This window comes from Diabrotica undecimpunctata, chromosome 8, assembly GCF_040954645.1.
Source record: "Diabrotica undecimpunctata isolate CICGRU chromosome 8, icDiaUnde3, whole genome shotgun sequence".
NCBI classification, from domain to species: domain Eukaryota; kingdom Metazoa; phylum Arthropoda; class Insecta; order Coleoptera; family Chrysomelidae; genus Diabrotica; species Diabrotica undecimpunctata.
This window is the reverse complement of record NC_092810.1, coordinates 126,382,241-126,391,914: the sequence shown is the minus strand read 5'-3', so window position 1 is coordinate 126,391,914 and position 9,674 is coordinate 126,382,241.

Sequence of the window (9,674 nt, the reverse complement as noted above, 5' to 3'; positions counted from 1 at the left end):
GAGTTTGCAAGGAACGTGCCACTTAATTTTTTTGACAATTTTACCTCTTGCAGAGATTTTCGTAAATGCTATTTTATGTTTCTTTTATGATTCTATATTAGGTTTATTTGTTTAAAAAAAATCTAAATTTTTGTTCATAGCATTTATGGCTGTTTGTTTCAATAGACCAAAAATGTTACCAACATTGGACGTAGTTATGCAAGAACCTACCAATCCACAAAATTGAAATTTTTGAATAACTCTCATAAAACGACTTTTTATCGTCGATACTATGATTTGCAAGAACCTACTATCCCAAAATAGCTTTCTGTTGTCTTATAATCCCTAAGCTACCAAGTGATCGATCTAGCATTAAACAATTTATATTCTGCAAATACCTATCAACCCTCTTATTTACCTTGCACATTCAAATAAGTTTATATGTCCATTTTGCAAAAGGCTACCAGCCCCCTTGATTGGTAAATCACAGAGTTCTTAGACCAACCAAGTGGGTTGGTAGCTTTCTGCAATGATTTGTTTTAAAGATTGTATGAATTTTTTAAAGGATTCTGCAAAATCAGAAACTACCACATAGAGGTTATGAAAATATTTATCTGTTTGTTTACGTTTACAAAGCGGAAGGTGTATCATCTCCGGAGTGATTCCTTTACTTAATAAAGCTTTAATTAGATAAAATAATCACATCATTGTGTTTTTGGTGTTAAAAACCAATTAGTTTTGTGTAAACTACTAAAATCAACATTTCAACAGACAGATAATGAAAAGCAAAAATGATGAGAATAATGCAGAAGGCAAGTCTGGTATAGTCCTATTAAAACATAGATTAATTGACTTGTTTTACCTGTCGGCTGTCCTAGTTAGGTTCCATTCTTTTCATGTAAATATTTTACTTCTTTTAGCTAAAGATAAAAAATCGGGAGCGGCTGCAAATGCAGAAGAACACCATGGAGAAGATTGTGTTTAACAAATATCTCAGTTTGAGGATTCTGCAGAAGATATAGACATAGAATGGCTAGATAAAAAATCGGGAGCGGCTTCAAATGCAAAAGAACAGCTTGGTGAAGATTGTGTTTACCAAATATCTTAATTTGAGGATTCTGCAGAAGATATAGAGATAGAATGGCTAGAAGAACGATATGAAGGTAGAAAAGAAGAATCACGAGGAAAAGAAGAAAAGTTGAAAAGTACACAACATGGTTAATAAATACTAATTTATTAGAAAGGCTAGAGTATTAACACTTGTTTTTGAAGTTATACTTCTATACGCGCGCTCCACGTTGGAAATTTGTATGGGAGTGAATCTGTGAAATCATTACATATGTAAGATAATCAGTAAGAGAGAGACAGAAGATATATTTTTTCTCTCTTCCTCTCTCGAATATAAAAATGTTCCTTTTGTATATATAATTTAATATTATATAAAGATATATATACATATAATATATATATAATAAAATATTTATTAATATTATTATTTATGTGATATGTTTTGTATTATTTATTAAATGTTCATAATTATATTAGTCTTTTGTATTTCAAAATAATAATCTCAATAAATCACTGTATGACCCAGAACTGTCAATTTTGAAATACGTTTGTGTCATGTCCTCGGTAGTATAGTAGTCAGTATCCCCGCCTGTCACGCGGGAGACCGGGGTTCGATTCCCAGACGGGGAGGACTTTTTTATTAATATTATTACATGGTAAATTAAACATATATGCGTAAGTAGAAAAGTTATGTATATTATTGTCATTTTTAAATACTTATGAATATTGCATTTTTAATTTGTATTGTATTATATAAATAACAAAATAAACAATGAATTTTACTGCAGAGTATGTGTAAAAACATTTTTGCATTCAACTCTTTTCATACATACATGAAAATAAAAATATACATTTTCATCAAAATATTGATTCAATCCTTTATTTACTATACTCCTATTACAGGTCAAAAGTTGTTTATTAATTGTTAGTAAGTTGTTATTAATTGTGTTTCTCTTTCTGCTATGTCTTACCTATAGCATTACATATGTAATGATTGTGCATATTGACTCCCAAATAAATTTGTAACGGCGAATGCGTGTATAGAAGTGTAACCGCGACAGTCCCACTGGACTGCCACACCCGTTTTTTTTTTAATCATCAAGTCACCCTTAATCGAAATAATTCAAATCTCAAACAAAATATACACTTTTAATTTTCTCGAAATTTTCAGCGAATACATACATCCAAGTGGAAATTTTTCTCAGGAACAGTTAGATGTAGGAAAATTCTGATTGAGGCAGAAGAACGAGCTGCCAATTTTATGTAGGAAATGTCCATTCGCTTGACTCTCGGACCAAAATTGACGCCAATATAGCCGATTAACCAAATTTGATAAAAATCCAATGGTCTACAGTTTTTTCGATTTTTCGGCAAAACGGTGCATAATTTCTGGCCACGTGTTTAAATTTTTTTAATCAGCAAGTCACCCTTAATAGAAATAATTTAAATTTCAATCAAAATATTCACTTTTAATTTTCTCGAAATTTTCAGCGACTACATACATCTAAGTGGAAATTTTTCTCAGGAACAGTTAGATGTAGGAAAATTCTGACTATGGCAGAAGAACGAGGGGCCAATTTTATGTAGGAAATGTGTATTCTCTAGACTCTCGGACCAAAATTGACGCCAATATAGCCGATTAACGAAATTTGATAAAAATCCAATGGTCTACAGTTTTTTCGATTTTCCGGCAAAACGATGCATAATTCCTAGCCACATGTTAATTTCTTTTTAAACAGCAAGTCACCCTTAATCGAAATAATTCAAATTTTAAACAAAATATTCGTTTTTAATTTTCACGAAATTTTCAGCGAATACCTACATGCAAGTAGAAATTTTTCTCACGAAAAGTTAGATGTAGGAAAATTTTGAGTATGGCAGAAGAACGAGCGGCCAATTTTATGTAGGAAATGTGTATTCGCTTGACTCTCGGACCAAAATTGACGCCAATATAGCCGATTAACCAAATTTGATAAAAATCCAAGGGTACCCCCTGGAAAATTCTTTCCAAATTTTCCAAACAAAAAATTTTGTTTAATGTTTTGGACATGCACTTGGTCCAGCTTATTCCAAACATGTGTTTTTTTCTGATCCCTTAACCCCAGTTTGCCGGAAAAGCGAAAAAATCGAATTAAAAAATCTACAGTTTTTTAGATTTTCCGGCAAAACGGTGCAGAATTTTTAGCCGCATGTTTAGATTTTATTAATCAGCAAGTCACCCTTAATCGAAATAATTCAAATTTCAAACAAAATATACACTTTTAATTTTCTCGAAATTTTCAGCGAATACATACATCCAAGTGGAAATTTTTCTCAGGCACAGTTAGATGTAGGAAAATTCTGATTATGGCAGAAGAACGAGCTGCCAATTTTATGTAGGAAATGTCCATTCGCTTGACTCTCGGACCAAAATTGACGCCAATATAGCTGATTAACCAAATTTGATAAAAATCCACTGGTCTACAGTTTTTTCGATTTTTCGGCAAAACGGTGCATAATTTCTGGCCACGTGTTTAAATTTTTTTAATCAGCAAGTCACCCTTAATCGAAATAATTTAAATTTTAATCAAAATATTCACTTTTAATTTTCTCGAAATTTTCAGCGACTACATACATCTAAGTGGAAATTTTTCTCACGAACTGTTAGATGTAGGAAAATTCTGATTATGACAGAAGAACGAGCGGCCAATTTTATGTAGGAAATGTGTATTCTCTTGACTCTCGGACCAAAATTGACGCCAATATAGCCGATTAACGAAATTTGATAAAAATCCAATGGTCTACAGTTTTTTCGATTTTCCGGCAAAACGATGCATAATTTCTAGCCACATGTTAATTTTTTTAATCAGCAAGTCACCCTTAATCGAAATAATTCAAATTTCAAATAAAATATACACTTTTAATTTTCTCGAAATTTTCAGCGAATACATACATCCAAGTGGAAATTTTTCTCAGGAACAGTTAGATGTAGGAAAATTCTGATTGAGGCAGAAGAACGAGCTGCCAATTTTATGTAGGAAATTTCCATTCGCTTGACTCTCGGACCAAAATTGACGCCAATATAGCCGATTAACCAAATTTGATAAAAATCCAATGGTCTACAGTTTTTTCGATTTTTCGGCAAAACGGTGCATAATTTCTGGCCACGTGTTTAAATTTTTTTAATCAGTAAGTGACCCTTAATCGAAATAATTTAAATTTCAATCAAAATATACACTTTTAATTTTCTTGAAATTTTCTGCGAATACCTACATCCAAGTGGAAATTTTTCTCACGAAAAGTTAGATGTAGGAAAATTTTGAGTATGGCAGAAGAACGAGCGGCCAATTTTATGTAGGAAATGTGTATTCGCTTGACTGTCGGACCAAAATTGACGCCAATATAGCCGATTAACCAAATTTGATAAAAATCCAAGGGTACCCCCTGGAAAATTTTTTCCAAACAAAAAATTTTGTTTAATGTTTTGGTACATGCACTTGGTCCAGCATGTGTTTTTTTCTAATCCCTTAACCCCAGTTTGCCGGAAAAGCGAAAAAATCGAATTAAAAAATCTACAGTTTTTTCGATTTTCCGGCAAAACGGTTCAGAATTTTTAGCCGCATGTTTAGATTTTTTTAATCAGCAAGTCACCCTTAATCGAAATAATTCAAATTTCAAACAAAATATACACTTTTAATTTTCTCGAAATTTTCAGCGAATACATACATCCAAGTGGAAATTTTTCTCAGGAACAGTTAGATGTAGGAAAATTCTGATTATGGCAGAAGAACGAGCGACCAATTTTATGTAGGAACTGTGTATTCTCTTGACTCTCGGACCAAAATTGACGCCAATATAGCCGATTAACCAAATTTGATAAAAATCCAAGGGTACCCCCTTTGAAAATTTTTTCCAAATTTTCCAAACAAAAAATTTTGTTTAATGTTTTGGTACATGCACTTGGTCCAGCTTATTCCAAACATGTGTTTTTTTCTGATCCATTAACCCCAGTTTGTCGGAAAAGCGGAAAAATCGAATTAAAAAATCTACAGTTTTTTCGATCTTCCGCCAAAACGGTGCAGAATTTTTAGCCGCATGTTTAGATTTTTTTAATCAGCAAGTCACCCTTAATCGAAATAATTCAAATTTCAAACAAAATATACACTTTTAATTTTCTCGAAATTTTCAGCGAATACATACATCCAAGTGAAAATTTTTCTCAGGCACAGTTAGATGTAGGAAAATTCTGATTATGGCAGAAGAACGAGCTGCCAATTTTATGTAGGAAATGTCCATTCGCTTGACTCTCGGACCAAAATTGACGCCAATATAGCTGATTAACCAAATTTGATAAAAATCCAATGGTCTACAGTTTTTTCGATTTTTCGGCAAAACGGTGCATAATTTCTGGCCACGTGTTTAAATTTTTTTAATCAGCAAGTCACCCTTAATCGAAATAATTTAAATTTTAATCAAAATATTCACTTTTAATTTTCTCGAAATTTTCAGCGACTACATACATCTAAGTGGAAATTTTTCTCAGGAACTGTTAGATGTAGGAAAATTCTGATTATGACAGAAGAACGAGCGGCCAATTTTATGTAGGAAATGTGTATTCTCTTGACTCTCGGACCAAAATTGACGCCAATATAGCCGATTAACGAAATTTGATAAAAATCCAATGGTCTACAGTTTTTTCGATTTTCCGGCAAAACGATGCATAATTTCTAGCCACATGTTAATTTTTTTAATCAGCAAGTCACCCTTAATCGAAATAATTCAAATTTCAAACAAAATATACACTTTTAATTTTCTCGAAATTTTCAGCGAATACATACATCCAAGTGGAAATTTTTCTCAGGAACAGTTAGATGTAGGAAAATTCTGATTGAGGCAGAAGAACGAGCTGCCAATTTTATGTAGGAAATTTCCATTCGCTTGACTCTCGGACCAAAATTGACGCCAATATAGCCGATTAACCAAATTTGATAAAAATCCAATGGTCTACAGTTTTTTCGATTTTTCGGCAAAACGGTGCATAATTTCTGGCCACGTGTTTAAATTTTTTTAATCAGCAAGTCACCCTTAATCGAAATAAGTTAAATTTTAATCAAAATATAAACTTTTAATTTTCTCGAAATTTTCTGCGACTACATACATCCAAGTGGAAATTTTTCTCAGGAACAGTTAGATGTAGGAAAATTCTGAGTATGGCAGAAGAACGAGGCGCCTATTTTATGTAGGAAATGTCCATTCACTTGACTCTCGGATCAAAATTGACGCCAATATAGCCGATTAACGAAATTTCATAAAAATCCAATGGTCTACAGTTTTTTCGATTTTCCGGCAAAACGATGCATAATTTCTAGCCACATGTTAATTTCTTTTTAAACAGCAAGTCACCCTTAATCGAAATAATTCAAATTTCAAACAAAATATTCGTTTTTAATTTTCACGAAATTTTCAGCGAATACCTACATCCAAGTGGAAATTTTTCTCACGAAAAGTTAGATGTAGGAAAATTTTGAGTAAGGCAGAAGAACGAGCGGCCAATTTTATGTAGGAAATGTGTATTCGCTTGACACTCGGACCAAAATTGACGCCAATATAGCCGATTAACCAAATTTGATAAAAATCCAAGGGTTACCCCCTGGAAAATTTTTTCCAAATTTTCCAAACAAAAAATTTTGTTTAATGTTTTGGTACATGCACTTGGTCCAGCTTATTCCAAACATATGTTTTTTTCTGATCCCTTAACCCCAGTTTGCCGGAAAAGCGAAAAAATCGAATTAAAAAATCTACAGTTTTTTCGATTTTCCGGCAAAACGGTGCAGAATTTTTAGCCGCATGTTTAGATTTTATTAATCAGCAAGTCACCCTTAATCGAAATAATTTAAATTTCAATCAAAATATCCACTTTTAATTTTCTCGAAAATTTCAGCGACTACATACATCCAAGTGGAAATTTTTCTCAGGAACAGTTAGATATAGGAAAATTCTGATTATGGCAGAAGAACGAGCGGCCAATTTTATGTAGGAAATGTCCCTTAGCTTGACTCTCGGATCAAAATTGACGCCAATATAGCCGATTAACGAAATTTGATAAAAATCCAATGGTCTACAGTTTTTTCGATTTTCCGGCAAAACGATGCATAATTTCTAGCCACATGTTAATTTCTTTTTAAACAGCAAGTCACCCTTAATCGAAATAATTCAAATTTTAAACAAAATATTCGTTTTTAATTTTCACGAAATTTTCAGCGAATACCTACATGCAAGTAGAAATTTTTCTCACGAAAAGTTAGATGTAGGAAAATTTTGAGTATGGCAGAAGAACGAGCGGCCAATTTTATGTAGGAAATGTGTATTCGCTTGACTCTCGGACCAAAATTGACGCCAATATAGCCGATTAACCAAATTTGATAAAAATCCAAGGGTACCACCTTTGAAAAATTTTTCCAAATAAAAAATTTTGTTTAATGTTTTGGTACATGCACTTGGTCCAGCTTATTCCAAACATGTGTTTTTTTCTGATCCATTAACCCCAGTTTGCCGGAAAAGCGGAAAAATCGAAATAAAAAATCTACAGTTTTTTCGATTCAGCGAATATATACATCCAAGTGGAAATTTTTCTCAGGAACAGTTAGATGTAGGAAAATTCTGATTGAGGCAGAAGAACGAGCTGTCAATTTTATGTAGAAAATGTCCATTCGCTTGACTCTCGGACCAAAATTGACGCCAATATAGCCGATTAACCAAATTTGATAAAAATCCAATGGTCTACATTTTTTTCGATTTTTCGGCAAAACGGTGCATAATTTCTGGCCACGTGTTTAAATTTTTTTAATCAGCAAGTCACCCTTAATCGAAATAATTTAAATTTCAAACAAAATATACACTTTTAATTTTCTCGAAATTTTCAGCGAATACATACATCCAAGTGGAAATTTTTCTCAGGAACAGTTAGATGTAGGAAAATTCTGATTATGGCAGAAGAACGAGCGGCCAATTTTATGTAGGAAATGTGTATTCTCTTGACTCTCGGACCAAAATTGACGCCAATATAGCCGATTAATAACAAAATAAACAATGAATTTTACTGCAGAGTATGTGTAAAAAAATTTTTGCATTCAACTCCTTTCATACATACATGAAAATAAAAATATACATTTTCATCAAAATATTGATTCAATCCTTTATTTACTATACTCCTATTACAGGTCAAAAGTTGTTTATTAATTGTTGTTAGTAAGTTGTTATTAATTCTGTTTCTCTTTCTGCTATGTCTTACCTATAGCATTACATATGTAATGATTGTGCAGATTGACTCCCAAATAAATTTGTAACGGCGAATGCGTGTATAAAAGTGTAACTTCCACCGGCAGTCCCACTGGACTGCCACACCCGTTTTTTTTTTGTATTATTTTAGGGATGCATTTTGAAGATGCTGAAAATCCGAATACAAGGACGATACTTGGTGAAATTTGGGCTGACGATAATGCAACAAATTCCATAAAACCATTATTTATCGAACTAAAATACGCAACAGTTGCGAGTCTAAAAAATCATGGAGAGGAATATTTTACTCGACAAGACCAAACAAGCCCAGGGTTACCACCTAATGTTGAAGAAGTAGTAGAATCAGATAGTATTAATCCAAGAGGGGAAGGGCTGCTATAAACTATAAGAGATGCAATTCCAAGTACCAGCAGAGTGGTTTCTCCTGACCTTTTACTACATCAAAATCAAGTTCCATTTTTGGATTTAGAAGATCAAGATGATGAGATTCGCGATCTTGATTATGAAGTAGTTGAAAACGAGTCTTCTATGTTGGAAGAAGAAATAGTTCCCCGCCATCGTCATATTGTAGCAGATGATTGCGAGAGTGTTGTTGAAAATGACGAGTGAAAAATGAGAGTAAAGGAAGGCCACAAAAAGGAAGGAAAAGAAAGTATGAATCTCAAAATAGGACAGATAGGAAATAAGAAAGAATAGCAATCAGTCGTACTATAATTCCAAGGGGAAAAAATTGAACCGAAAGAATTTAGGGACTATAACTGCCAATGTACTTTAAAATGTAATGACAAGATCTCTACTGATATACGCAAAAGTGAATTTGGGCACAATAAACTAAGCGAGCAGAAAATACAAACTGTTGTGGGCTAAACATGTAAAAAGTAACTTGTTGACGACTGTTACACATCTTATATTATGGAGTGACTTATGTGGCGATCAGAACCGAAATATTAAGCTTACTCTTATGCTAAAATATATTTTACACAGTACCCCTGAACTGGAAGATATAACACTAAAATTTTTATATTCAGGACACAGCTTGTTACCAAATGATTCGGATTTTGCTGCTATAGAATCAGCCCTAAAGCACCAACAAATACTTTACACACCAGAGGAATACATGAACGTTATGCGTAGCTGCCGATCGACAAAGCCGTTTGTTGTTACTAAGATAAGATCAACTGAGTTTTATGGCATAAAAAATGTCGAAAAAAACATTGTTAACCGAAAAAAAGCTACTGACGGTACCAAAATTAACTGGCTTCATATTCGAAATATTCGAATAGAAAAAAATAAACCCTTTACCCTGAAAATTCACCAAAATTCTTTTGAATCTACATTTCAAGAGATTG